The following is a 14,915-nucleotide window of genomic DNA, read 5'->3' as shown; positions in this document are numbered from 1 at the left end:
CACGTTTCCAGCTCCCCCCTGTACCCAAAGATGGTATATTCCACAATTTATTCCAGGGAAAGACTGACAGTTTTTTGGGTCATGAAGCAGCTGTTCAAGTCAGTGGTTCACCCTCCCTCCGCAAGAATAAGGAATTAGTACATTTCAAATTAGATAACGACAAACGTTGGTGCAAGAAGAGAAAAAGTATGACAATGTGTCCACTGCACAAAATAATCCATTTAAACATGAGCAAAAATATATTTTTTTATTGTTAAACAAAAACATTTTTTTATCACAGCTGATTTTCAACACATTAATATGAACAATGTTTGTGTGTTGTTTATATTTTGCAGTTGTATTAGTGCAGCGGAGTGAGTAAGTAGAGCAAATTCCTTTTAAAATTCTTGTGATATTAAAGGTTGAGAACTTAGATATCTCTCTCACAAAGACACACACACACACACACACACACACACAAACACATACACATATACTGTAACAGACCTACAGTAGAAAGTGGAGTTGAACAATGGTGGAGTGACTGTTGACCCCTCTTCAATAAATCCAGTCAATGTTAGGTTGTGCCTTGGCAATCCATCAGCCTTCTATAGAGGTTTAAATTAGAGTTTTCATTCTGGCCCTGTTATAGAGTGGACCAACCGGACCCAGCTACTCAACATAGTTATTATAAATTACATGATCAATACATCTCAGAACAACCAGAATGCCTTTGAAATTTGTGCATACTTCACTGTGTGGAATGCATGCATCCATTTGCGTGTTCATCTTAATACTGTATGTGTGAAAAAACAAAAAAACAACAAAAAACGCTGCGTTCATGACAAGTGTGTATTGCTGATTGTTTTTTGTGCATGTATGTGTGTGTATGTGTGTGCACATGCAACATGGGTCAAGCCCTTTGGAAACAGCAGCAGAGGTCCTCTGCTTTTAAGTGGATTAAAACTCCAGCACAATCCCCAGGGCCAGCAGGCATTGGACAGACTGGGTGTAGTTTAGATGAGGACTTAAGACTGATTATCTCTCATGCTGCCTTTGTTTTTGCTGCTACTGTTGCGTATATGGGTAATACTGTGCAGTATATGGAAATCTGTATGCCGTACATATTAGCGGCAAGGCAGGTATTAGCTATTCAGACTTCAAATCAGTGTGGTTGTAGTTTTTTCCATCTGTGTTGAATCTTCTGCTGAGTATCAGCCCAGCTCCACTTTGAACATCAGCTGTTACCAACTTTGCCGTGCTGCTGCAGTGGAAAGATTCCTCAGCTCTGAATGTATACCTGCAGAGTGTTTATGTTTAGTCTGCCATCATGCAGCCTGTCTTATCTACGCTATAATATGTGAACTCCTGTTATGGTTTCCCCAAGACCTAGTGTGACACTCCCATACTTCTTGCAATGTGTCAGCACCAATTAACCAGGTCAATATTTCTGTGCTCCAGTTGTTGCAACTCTGATTCTGATCCTTTCCAGTTGAGAATCTGGTGTCTCACACTGCAAAAATATTTTGGTATCAAATTGTATATTAACTAGTGCTCTTCATGTCTTGTATAAATACTAATTATTTTTTCTCATTTAAAGCCAAAAGATATACACATGGCATTCATTATTTAACATCTCAAATATATGAGTCAGAAAGAACTCTAATTCATTTCATTTTGAGGTTTAAGTGTCACTTTTCTCAATGTGATATTTAATATTATGAGACATATTTTCTTTAATGTTTGTGTTAAGCAATATATTGTTGTGAATTTAGTGGTTGTTTTCCTTTTTATGACCCCACATGATCTTCATAACCTCTATAATCTTTTTAGGATTTATGAGGCTTGGAACCAATGAAACAAATTAAATGATACAGCTTTTTTTCACTTCCACACATGTCAGGACAGAGGAATAGCTATTGTTTTATTAAGTGAGCATCACTGGGTTTGCAAACGTAATGACAATAACGACATATAAATGAAGTTACATACTCTGTAGTCAGAATGCTTTGGGTGTGGATCTGGCTTCCGAAATCACATTATCTGCTCTGTCTCTGTCCCTCCCTCCATCCTTCCCTGTTACTGTCCACTGTATACAACCCAATGATGCAGAGATGCTATAAAATTAATGTTTAAGTAAGTAATGACAGTCAAACAGCAGTGCTTCCAGCCAACAAGATAACAATGTCTTTGGCATACAGTAAGCGATGTGCTCTACTTACCTGCCAAGACTGTATACCTTGTTTTACCACTGAATTGGTTTTAGACAGAGATACATTATATTGTATTTATCTTTGTTGCCTCAAAACTGCACTCTATACTGTTCTTGATAGAGAATTGATTTAACAATGTTATATGTAGGATTGGGGTTTCGGCCCTTTGGGTTTAACAGTATGTTCTACATGGGCTAAAATGTTATTGTCTATATCACAAAATAAAACATATTAAATATTGTCAGGTAAATGCTAGTTTACATGGTTATGTATGTCTTTGATTTAAACTTCCATTTACCTATCCAGCACCAGCTACTATTCTAGTAAGGTTAAAGGGACTACTTGTAGATTTGCTATCACTACACAGCTAATGTTAGCATTAACAGCTGTTACCCAGTCTAGAGTTCTGCATTAAACTTTATTTCTTTTCTCACTAAGAGCAGTCTCAGTGGAAAACAATACCAATGTTTTGCTTCTAGTTCTATCACTTTTCTTCTGTCAAAGTTAGCATGCTAACCAGCTAGCCCCGACCCATCTCATCACTTTCCATGTTTCACCAGCTGCATGCTTTCATTGTGCAAGCAGCAGCAGTAGGTATGTTTGTATGGCATTGTAGCAACTTAATATAGCTCTGCTACAGCATTGGAGATTGTATAGTAAACAGTGTGGCTGACATGAATTTGATAAAATTACAAACAGTAATGCTGCATTGTCTCCTGCGAGGGATTGGTGGCCACTAACAATGAAAACTACTGCATTACAGAATGTAAATGCTGAATGGCTGAATGGCAGTTGCTGAAACAACACTCATACCATGAAAATCTTGAGAATTATAACTCTATATCAGAAATGAAATGACCTCACTATCTAGTGCTATCTTGTAGTGTAAATAACTATTAAGTAAGTTATTACTGGCTTTCAACAGAGCATGGTCAGGATAGCACAAGAGAATTACCTGGGCGGCATTTCTCTACCATGCAGCTTGTCTCTTACTGTGTACCTGTGTTACTTGCTGCACATTCAATCAAAAATTGACATTAGCTTAGGGTTCTCACCATTATTCACACCATTTTGCTGCCAGTTTATCATGGACATGTTTTCTGATAAGGTGATCCAACAGATTAAATGTTGAGTTTACAATTTATTGTGACCTGGACGCTGTATTCAAAAGTATGGGAGTATTTCTGATAGAAAAAAGGAGCAATGAGTCAAGATTAAATCATTTTCCTTGACAGATATTGACACACGATTCGATTGTGTATTAGGACTGCTGTGTTACTCACAAATAAATATAATTATAGCATTTTACATTGTGTTGCTTTATCCCCAAGGTGGTATATTAAAATATTTTGGATCAGAGAATAATAAATGTGTAGTGTCTGTAAAAGATCTAAGCATATCTCTGCTTAGATTTAGATAATGTTTTCTTCCTTGCTACCAAATTGCCAGTTATTTGGTTACTAGCTGCAGCCGCTTGTACAGAAAGAAAGCACCTTCGGCATCAACTGTGACAAGTAAAATGTTGAACAAGTTAAGTCGGGTCTGCGTTCCCTTCAGATTGGCATAAGAAGTTAGGTGGTTGTGTGTAGGTTGGTAGCTCTTGGCATGACTCTGGTTGTTGCTGACGGACTGAAAAAGATAAGTCTCTCTGAAGCAAGTATAGAATTACAATAACTGCACAGCGCAGCCTATGTACAAAACAATTGCAGCAATCATTAAAGCCATTTCCCTCCACTTACAGTCTGATAAGGTATCATTTTTTGTCCTCAGCACACTTGTTATATTGTTACACCCAAGGGGAGCCTGATTGGACAGACCCTAAACCTGACCCTCACCCCAGCCATGACCATTCATTACTCTTTCAGCCATTGTCACACGTCAGCCATTCAAGTGCAATCAAGGGCAAGGCTTGTTAGACCCATATGATTGCTGTGGTTGGAAGAAAAAAAACAACATTACACATTAATTTTATTATAACATAGAGAACATGTTCCATGTTCTGTGAAATGTATTTCTAGTAGTTGGTAACAACATTGTCACAAATGTTGCAGTTGCTTCACTCAGTTCTGCAGTCACTTTATCTGATAGTGTATGTCTGACCACAGAACTGAGCAAATAAAAATTCACTCCACTGTTATTTTTTAGGCTGCTTGTTGACTTTTTTGCGGTCCCCTGTGAATGATTCATTCCATTATTCAAGAGAACCTGGATTTGTCCATCTCTGTCCTTGTTTTGGCTTTGTACTCTCAGCTTTTCTTTGCAAACTTTACGGTCTTCAAGATTTCTCTCGAATTATGTTGCAAGTAAAGCACCAGCCTCTTCATCTGGCTGATGGATGACGCTTTTACTCTTAATTCTATCATTTTTTTTAACAAAGCGACTCTCCTCCTTGCACACGCCGCATCTGGTTTCTTTAGGCACTTGTGGTTGCCTAGGAATGATGTTAGGTTTTTACATGATGATGACGTCACCCTGCCCCCAATCCTGAGGGTTGCCGTGGCTCTAGAAAAGCCGGTTTAAGTGGGCAGAACGCGGTCAGTTCTAATTTCTGAGAACCCTCTCTTTTTTTTGCAATGAAAATGCTCAAAATTTTGTTCTGAAACTGACTCAAACCTCGGCCCCTTGGTGGAGAAGCCTCAGGGGTGAGCTGGGATCAGGCCCCACAGAACCCCACTGTGCATGTGTGTGTGGTGGATGCATGTATACCTGCATGTACATGTGTGCTTACATGTGTGCATGAGACTGAGACTGAGTGTGAGTGGGTGTGGATGAAAGTGCATGTGCAGAGTGCATGAATGTGTGTGTGTGTGTCTCCTCCCGCCAGCCTCTAATGGGTATCATGTGTGGAGTCAGCAGCACAGACACACAAAAACATGCTAACCCCCAACCCCCCATGCACGGTCTGCATTAACACACATGTGCACACACACACACACACACACACACACACACACACACGCACACACACAGAGCGTGCCTCAGTCAGCGAGTTAAGAACAACTCCTAGGGGAGGTAAAGCACCAGTTTGTGTGTGTGTGTGTGTGTGTGTGTGTGTGGTAAAACACACACTCTGTTTCAGAAGGATTGCGGGGGGAGGTGGAGGGCAAAGGGGGAGGGGAGGGAACAAGAGGAGGGTGGGAGGGGGGAGATATGGGCAGTGAGCACGGGCAAAAGGATATAAGGTGTGTGTGTGTGTGTGTGTGTGTGTGTGTGTGTGTGTGTGTGTGTGTGTGTGTAGACGAGCAGGGAAAGAGAAGGAAAGCGAGTTGAGAGAGAGAGAGAGAAAGCAGAAGATCGACAGGGAGGATAGAGTGAATGGCTGAGAAGAAGAGAAAGAAAGAAAGAGAGAGAGAGGTTGAGGGGCCCTGCACAGGGGGTTGGGTGGGGTGGGGGGCCCTGTAGTTTTGGCTGAGGGGCGAGACAGTCAACAACATATGTATCCAAACCTTCAGACAAAACTCTTCATCCACGACAATAGCAAGAGAGCTGGAGCAGTGCAGCTCATAAACCTGATCTGCACACAGCTTTATCCTTTGGTATTTCTGTCCATTTCTAAAGTTGGGAATGTTTCCTGTTGACCCCCAGAAGAATCAGCCTTGCCCTTGTGTTGACTGATGGGGCTCTGAACACACTGTGAATGATCGCAGGGTTTGTTCAATGACTCGCACACTTTCTGAAGTGAGAAAACAATCCTGGTCTGAATAAAATCAATGTTCAAAATAGTGCAAATAGACAGAAGAATGATTTCTGAGTAATGATCAAGCAGGTCTGAACACTGAACTGCTAAAAACAGCTTTGGGCAATCAAAGTCACTAACACTTCACTTTACTTTTTCCTTGTTTGACTTTATCTTTTTCGTTGTATGTATGTACATTATCTTTTTGTTGAGCTGCCAAACTTTCAAACAAAAAAATTCTTAATAATCCACTCATATATGCAAATTGTTTAGATTTTAGTTTTAAGCCAACAGAATTAAAAGAGGACTCCATTGGTTTAGCCTTGCACTCCAATAACATGCCATTATACAACACCTGGTGTCTACATTACCCAGAATATAACTCATTTAGCAGAGCAAAATTATTGGCATTAGCACATAGCATTAATCTGGAGTCATGTTTCTGTCCACTGACTAATATAAGTACAATATTCACTCTCCTTATTGCTCTGTTTTGGTCTTCACCAACTAAGAAACAGAACTGGCTGTTCAGTCACTAGCTTCTCCACTATGTTGACTAGGTAGTCACTAACTTTGTCTGTCTGTTGTTTGGTTCTAGGCAGCTAGTGTATAGTAGGTTTATCTGAGCCCTTTAAATAAAAAAACAGCTGCTCACTGCAGCTGGAAAAGTGGATATGAGAGTAGTGAAGATTGAACCAGAACAGAAGAGTTGAGGCCCTTAAAACCAAAACAGCAAGCTGAAGGACACCACAGCATTCTATTGAACTGAGGGAACTGCGGACTCAGGTAATAATTTGCTGTGTATTTGTCACAACGAGCTACTCATTTCACAATACAACAGTCATTTGAGGCAGCAGTGCTTTAAAGATATTGATTACTGCAGCTTTAAGTTTATAGACTTGCAAAGTGGATTATTTTTGGGGGTTCTGTTCAATTTCTGCATCGACAGTAACATTGTCTATGCTGGAGCACTTCCAAGACTTGGATGGGCATAAAACTCTGCACGGTGAATCATCAGTACAACAGATGAGCAACTGCCTTAAAAAATATCTGGTTCACTAATGAAATGTGCAAGCCTGTGTAGATGAATATTAAAAAAAGATATCAACTTATCTCTAGAAACATCCAATCACCAACCCTAAAATTTGGATGTGTTTACATTCAACAATGAGCATAAGCTAAAGATAACACTTAGAAGAAAGCTGTAATTAAATATTTAACAGTTTAAATTGGTTCAGCTTCAGATTCTGGATCAATTTTGAATAAATGAGACTACTAGGTGTGGTGTTCATTCTCAAGCCCCTATAATGAAGCTCATTTAATTTTGCAGCAGCTCTGATTCTTGCCTTTGACTGGTTTCTTCTCCATAGCAACAGAAGCTGAAGCTCATGGGTATCGTAGTGTTTAGGACTGTCCACCATACCAAACTGGTGGAATAAACATGGTTTCTTAGAAACAAAGCTAAGATCATTAGAGCTGGTGGTCATAACATATATCTACTGTAGATCATCTAGCAGAGTCCTGTGTTTCGAATATTGAGGATATCATAGAAAAAAAAAAGGGAAATGGGAAGTTACAGTGGGAAAATACTTCAATAACCAGCAGCTCTACCCAATTTGTGACTTTATTTGTTATGGGTTTATTAGGTGAATTCACAAAATAGCTTAAAATTCATCAGCAGATTTTTACTGTGGCAGTGTTTAATATATTAAGAGCTGCTACAGGAATTCTGAATGGAAAAGTCGTCACGGTCACTTGAGAGAGGAGCCGCAGACCACACCGTTCTGATTCTCAGGAGGTGACAGAAAAACAGCATCTGAAATTACTCTGCTAGTTGAAAGAAAATAACATCTGTAGACTGTCTGTGCAGCCAATTACACCGCCGCACACTCATGTTTGTGTCTCTGATAAAAAAATATAAAAAAGAGGTCTTGTAACTGTTCAAACGTTTTCAAGAGGACACGCAATCTGGATCCAATTTGACATCCAAGTCAACATATGTTTCTGTCGCGAGCTTTCAGGTCAAATGTAAATAAAAGACTGTGAGTGCTTTATGTTGTGAATTCTTCATACAAAAGCAAAAGAAAATTGCTGCATTCCTGAATCTATCTATCCTGAGTGTTAAGTGTTGGCCCCTCATGAAGGTGAAAAACTTATTTTTCTATGTTATATTTTAATTAAATACACTTTTATACTTCCTGTTTGACTGATTTGGTTTGGTGCTGAATTCAAGTACTGTCAAAGAAAACAACAGCTTTAGTTTTCAGCTAAATTTTCATGTGAATGTTCAGGAGTGCTGCAAGGATATTAGCAATATCTGCCAGGGTTAAAAATATTATTCTTAACACCTGAGGACCTAATACCTGAGAAATTCCAGTCATTTGTTGGCTTATAGTTGCTAAATTGTCACAAAAAATTCACCACATTATCTGGTTATGGGAAACACTTTATTTTGGCGTGTAAACATTCCAGTCCTTTCATTTTTGGTTTCTGCTCTTGCATCAGTTGGACACTGAAATGAAGCTGACAGCACAGAAAGGAGCAGTTTTCAAATTCTGACAGCAACAAGATGATTTGAGCAGAGTTTGTGGCAAAACCAGAATGGAGAGAACCCACAGGAAATAACAGAGAGGCAGGAAAAAGAAAGGGCATAAATAAGAGAGACTAAACATGTGAAAAGCCATCTTTCTTGTTGAACCTTCACTAGGCTTTTTAGCTGCTGTTTATTCAGAGCAGCAGGGTATTTAATGTGCATGTTAACAACTTAGCTCCACTGTTAAGAAATATGGGCATATGATCAAAGTTACAGTTTTTGTCTGGTGGTGTCTCAGCACAAGGTCACTAAAGTTGGTTACATGAGGAAATTTTTCTGTCCTCCATGATTTTTGTTGTATATGAAAAAACCTTACAAACTCAATGTTCATAGACGAGTCTCTGCATCCTTGTTAAAAAAGAAAAGCATTGCAAATGAATTTCAAACAACATCTATATGACTATTTTAAAATTCTATGAAACATTTCTGGTAAAACAAAGGAGATATGTGTTCATTTCTGAGCTTAACAGGTGCTGGTTGGGCTAACTGTTTCCCTTTGTTTACAGTATTTGTGCTAAGCTAAGCTAATTGCTTCCTGGCTCCAGCTCCATACATTATCCACAGATATGAGAATGGTTCCAATCTTTTCATCTTTTTTTTTTTTTTTTTACAAAAATATATAAAACATGCAGATTTTTTAAATGTATTTTTGAAATGTTGATAGACAAGGTTTTTGTTTGTTTGTTTTGTTTGTTTGTTTGGTGTATAGTATTCAACGCCAAGAACTCCCCAGAAAACATGGTTAGTAAACTGTAGAAAGCAGCATGGAGGCCACTGACCATGTAACGGCATAAAAATGTTCCTAGATATTTTCGTGCCAACGCCCAGAGCATTGTGCCAGGAAGAGGGTTAAAAATTAGCATGTCCACCTGGGTGTCATATTTCCATCACTGCTAATCGAAGCTGGAGCCCATAAATACCTGTGACTACTGCAGAGTCATTTGACCCGGGAATGAATGCCGAATGTACCCTTTCCCACTGAAGACAAAAGCCAGATGTTAGTGGGTGTTAGTGGGGTTTTTTTGTCCAGTGTGTAAGGGGCTTTTGAAAGAAGGTGAATACCTATGTTGACCCAGTGTTGACCCAGCTCTTAAAACATACACAAGTATATGTACTGAAAGTGTTTATGATATGTAGCGTGCATTACTCTGCTCTAAAGAATATAAAGTTAAACAGAAGTAAGCCGGCTTTAACCCTTTAACTTTTGGAGCATCTCCTTGGTTTTCCAAGTTGAGATGAGATTTCAGTTTCAAAAAGGCCCCTGTACAGTCAAATAAACAGTAAAGCTGTACACCTACATGTCAGTACAGTATCTCAGTTGCTTACAGTACTGTGTGTGTGTGTGTGTGTGAATCTTCTCCTGTGTGTTTATATGTGTCATTCCCTGAAGGCACGTCGCCATCAACCCTGGGAACTTGTGTGTCTGACTGTAAGTCCACAGTCCTGCCCTGTCAGAAATAGGCCGGGTTAGGTTAGAAAATGTTTCATAAGCTTAGACTGACCTCTTTCCTCTCTGTTTCTCCCCTCTCTGCCACCCCCACCCTCCTCCCCCTCTCTCTTTCTCTTGGTGTCGCTGTCTCACCCAAACATTAAAACAGTCAGTGCACAAATAGTGCCATATACTTTCATGACAACACGCGTACTGACACCTGAGAAGTCTGCTTTCCGTACTGTTTTCGCTTCACTGCACCATATTCCAAGTTCTTCCACAACTCCCTCTTTCTTCATTTTTAATCTCTCAGAAAAGTCTCCGTTCTCATTAATATTTCCTGCATTCTGTTTTCTGATAGCTTTGTGCTCCAAGAGTAATATCCTCCCTACTAAACTGACTGAGGGAGGTGACTGAAATACTTGAACGTATATGACACTGGAGTGTGTATTTGTACAAGTAAATGTACGCATGTGTGTGTGCAGGTGTGTGTGCCTGTGCACAAATGTGTGTGTGTGTGTGTGTGTGTGTGTGTGTGTGTGAAAGTGTCTGTCTGTGCATGCAGTTGCCTTTCTGCATATGCATTTGCGTGTGTGTGTGTGAGCATGTAATTGCATGCATGTGTCTCCGTGTTTGTCTCCGTCTACCATTTGACTGCCATCTGAATCTGTGGCACGTACAGCAGAGCTACGAAACAGCAGATAGACAGACAGGAGGGAGGCAGGAGGGAGAAAAAAGGAAAAGTGTATGCGTGTGTGGTGGTGGTGGTGGGAGGGGAGTGGGGGCGCCGGGGGGGGGGCGAAGAAGTAGAGAAGAGAACAAGTGAGGAGGAGAAGGAGAAGGGGGGGGGAGATGAGGACAGAGAGCAGAGGAGGAGAGACATGCAGAGAGACAGGGAGCATGAGAGAGTTAGACAAATAGAGATACAGAAAGAGAGAGAGACAGGCTCAGGCTCAGAGAAGCGGGGGGGGGGGGGGGGGGCATCAGCATACAGAGGCAGTCTGTGGTCTTCCAAGCAGCAGCAGCAGCAGTAAAAATAGGGGAGAGGAAAAACAACGATGGCTTGAAAGATTAAATTCCTGTTGGAATAGGAAGTGCAGGGAGAGAGAGAGAGAGAGAGAGAGAGGGTGAGAGAATGGGAATGGCAGAGACTTAGGTAACGCAATGGGAGCACTGGGTGCTACCTGGGTAACAGTGCTGGTTTTGAGGTTTTGGTGCGCATCGTTTAAAGGAAAAATCTGCACTAAAATCCTTAAACACTGTTGAAAAGAACAGTCAGTAATGGAGAGTGGTTGTCTGGGTGTCTGCTAGTTGACAACTGGTTAAATAGATGTCCTGATTTGAAGACATGATGAGACACTCCCAGTATAGCTACTGTGGAAGAAAGATATTTAAAGGGTCAGTTCACCCAAAAAAAAAAAAAAAAGCCCCCATGTTTCCTCACTTACAGCTTGTGGTATTTAACCATGCAGGTACATGTGCATCTAGATGTTGTACCACCACCAATTCAATGGAGTAGAATGGAATTTCAACTGTATTGAATTGGAGTTGCTGCTTGAAGTGCTTAACATTATTTTAAAACCAGTTTCTTCAAAAATCTACAAACCTCTGTGTTAACCATTTTCGCAGGGACTATTTCCTTAATAGAAAGTAGTTTCAATTCAGTGAAGTCTGACATTGTTTTTATTGTTTTCAAATGGAATTTTACAACAACATGGGCAGTAAAAACTGTATTTACCTAAGTTGTGTTAGGGTGGTGGCAGAGTCCCTTAGGTGTGCTAAGAATGAACATGTAGTGAATTTTTTTTCCCTGCTCTATTCAGACAAGAATGTACAGACGTTAGCTGTAGCTCGGTAGCAACCTACTGTACCTGGGTTACAGTTTACGTCTGCTCTTTCCGTCGTTTTATTCCAGTCTCTCTCTTCTTGTCTTTCTATTGCCATGAGATACAATTTTGCTTTTGCTTTTGCAGACGTACCAATTTGCATCATCCAGAGTGAATTTGCATCTATTCGTGTCTGCTACTGTCTTCGTATTGCCAGATTTATTTGTAATCGGGTCACCTAGAAATTCACTCGTGTTTAGTCTGAACACACCCCCAGAGATGGATATCTCAGAACCTCAGCAAATAAAATCGAAACTCTCTGCGTGGCTAGATACCACCAGAGGAAAGTGAGAACATGATTTTTTTTCTTAATTGGATGAACCAACACTTAAACTACCTAAATTATTAATGGTAAACATCAGGTTTTGGCATCAATGTTTCATCATCAAAAAGAAACAGATTCTGTCAAATAATCAATCTTTGCACTAATATTGAAGATTCATACCAGAATTCTCTTACCCCAAATTTTTACCCAGTAATTTCGCAAAAGAAGAATGAGAAGAGGAAGAAAAGATCATACTGTTTCTCATCTCACAAACCCTACCCCATAACACCCACTGAAATACCTACTCTATTGACACCTTATCCAAAAATAGAGCACTGAAAACTGAATATTGTCAAAGGTTTGTGGTTTAATTTTTGTTTTAACTATCTGATTGAACATTCCCTGTTACATGGGTAATATGAAATAATACAATATGATACATGGAGTTTTAATTTGCTCTCAGCTGGTTTGATGGATAATGATTCCTCCAAATGTCAGCACTGTTCTTACATCTTCTCATTTTCTGTAACAATGATTTGGAATTTTGATTTAAATCGATGTGACACAAAGCAAATCTTTTTGGCTGTATTAACCACAACTCACAAAGGGAAAGCCTGTTTTTCACAAAAGAATATTTAGGGGGGGTGAGAAGGAAGGAAGTGACTGCTAAGTGCTGGAACGGGTCCCACATCTCTCTTAGAAGCCAATGAGCTCTAATACAGAAATTCCAACAAACCAACTGATTGGCACTGCAAAGGATGCCATTCAATTAGAAATGAACATGTGAATGGAATGCTTCTGAGAGGGGATCTGGAGTGATGAAAAATACAGGTTTGGCGTGATTGAGCTCCAACCTGTTTGGGGATTGCACATGTGAGTGCGTCTGTGTGTGTGTATATATATGTGTGTGTGTGCACTCTCACTGATAGGGTAGGGGCTTCGTTAGGGTAATTACAGCTTTGCTATGTAAATAAGCTTGTCATAGAGGAGAGAGACACACCCACCTCTTTTTCAGACCCAATTAACCTAACTCCCCTGGAATTTACATACCTAACAATCTCCAGTGCACACACACATATATACACACGCACACAAAATACATTCTACGCACATTCATACACTTTATTAGAGTGTAAGTGTACTTATCAGTGAATTCTCACATGCGCCAAACTTTTTCCTTCCACACAGAGCCAGTCTTAGACACCAGGCAGCACTCCCCATGTGTGTGTGTGTGTGTGTGTGTGTGTGTGTGCAAACTTGAGAGTGTTTGTGTGTATTCGATCCTGGTTGAGGCGGTAGACTACAGCTAGCCAGGTGATATCTGTATGCATAAGGCATCACCCCAGGCTAACTGGCTGCTGGAGCTGTGGTGAGCAGCATCTATCATCTCAGGCCGCTGATGAATGTCTGTCCTGAGTGGCTCCGTGGCGTAGTGAGGGGAGCACAGAGAGCACAAAATGACTCATGGTGGAAGGAGAAAGGAGGAGAAGGGAGGAGGCGGAGGAGGAGGGAAAGACAAGGGAGAGGATGAGAGAGAGGAGAGAAGAGTAAGTGATGGAGAATGAGAGTAGAAGATGGAGAGAAAGGCTGGGAGAAGGAGTCAGAGTGAGAATATGCAGTGAGGCTGTGTAAGAATGGAGGGATGGGGATGCACTGGGGAGAGAAGTAGAGGAGGAGTGAAGGTACTGAAGGGTGTAGAGGGAGAAGACTGAATGGAGGAGAGAGGCACAGAGTCAGAAGAAGCAGAAGAAGGAACAGAAGGAGGAGTGTGTGAGGGTGGAGAAGCATGAACATAAGCAGGAGACAAGAAGAGCGAGAAAGACCGAGGTGGAGGGAGAAGGGGAAGTGGGGGGTGGGGGGTGGGGGGGTGATGAAGGATGTGGGTGCACGAACAAGAACAGAGGGAGATAGTGGCAAGAAGGCAGGAAAGTGGGTCAGAGGAGGGGACGACGATGTGGAAGAGAGGGAAGAAGAGAGTGATGAGGCAAGATGGAGAGAAAGATACCAGTGGGAGAAGCGAGAGAGGGATGGAGATAGGATGAGATGGAGAAAGGGATGATAATGAAGTTTGGAGGGCAGCATTGCCAGGTGCCAAAAAACAAATAATGAGCCGAATAAGACTCTAGATTTGTTGCATTTCAGGGCAAACCAACATACATTCAAATCCAGATGGAGACACACTCAGTTTACACTTGGTTGCATGTTTAATGTAAAAAAAAAAAGCCACACCAAAGAAAACCTGAGGGTAAATATACATAATGTAACTATATGACACATCAGTTTCACATACAGTTTGAGTTTACAAGAGGTTGTGAGAGGTGACAGTGGCTGTGTCATGAGATCTCAGCAGAGATGTGATTGGATCTGTCATGGCAGATCACGGGTCAGTTTTCTGGTACATTACTGACATAGTTAGCGCAAGATGTATGATGAGGTTTGTTCCAAATCAGCTCCATATGAATCCACTATAATGGAGGGGAAAAAATATTATTAAGTATTTAGAAAGTGCTAAATTCAAATATGACAATTATACACATCTAGAAAAACACCATTGGAGGGTGTTGTGGTTTGATGGTAGGACAGACAGATGGATGGACAGGAACAACCTTATCTGCTCATCTGCATGTGATAAAATAGAGGAAACACAGAGAGGAAGTACATAGTGACAGTGCTTGTGTTTATTCTATGCAAAAGGCGGAAGAGCCAGTGTTCCCGGGGATCATTGGGTTCTTGGATCAATACTGGTGCTATGATGAGACAGTGATAGAGTTTGTGGTCTAGAGCTTAAAAGATACCTGCACCATCACTTTCTCTCTTTCTTGTTCCCTTTCCCCCTCACACTAAAGCCTGCTAAATTTAAAAATGCATCTTGCT

Source organism: Lates calcarifer, linkage group LG19, assembly GCF_001640805.2.
Source record: "Lates calcarifer isolate ASB-BC8 linkage group LG19, TLL_Latcal_v3, whole genome shotgun sequence".
Lineage (NCBI taxonomy): Eukaryota > Metazoa > Chordata > Actinopteri > Centropomidae > Lates > Lates calcarifer.
The sequence above is the reverse complement of the archived record's forward strand: the minus strand, read 5'-3'. Positions refer to the sequence as shown.